This window comes from Trypanosoma equiperdum, assembly GCF_001457755.1.
Source record: "Trypanosoma equiperdum strain OVI genome assembly, contig: ctg_714, whole genome shotgun sequence".
Classification (NCBI taxonomy): Eukaryota; Euglenozoa; class Kinetoplastea; order Trypanosomatida; family Trypanosomatidae; genus Trypanosoma; species Trypanosoma equiperdum.
In genome coordinates, this window is record NW_027124659.1 from 3,389 (window position 1) to 3,620 (window position 232).

Consider the following 232-nt stretch of genomic DNA (forward strand, 5'->3'; position numbering starts at 1 on the left):
AATAAATACACCGTGTGAAGCCGACATCTACCTAGCAGCACTGGAAACTACACTCAAACAACGATTAACGTCCAACGCAGCCGCAGCGGACGAACTATCTGGGCAAGCTCGACGGCTTCACCTAGCTTCCGTAGCCACCCAAGACGACACCAAAAGTTGTCTGCTCGCAGCCATCGCCGTGGCGGCCGCCAAAAAGGCAGCAGAAATCACGACCAGTTCACAACAACGGGCG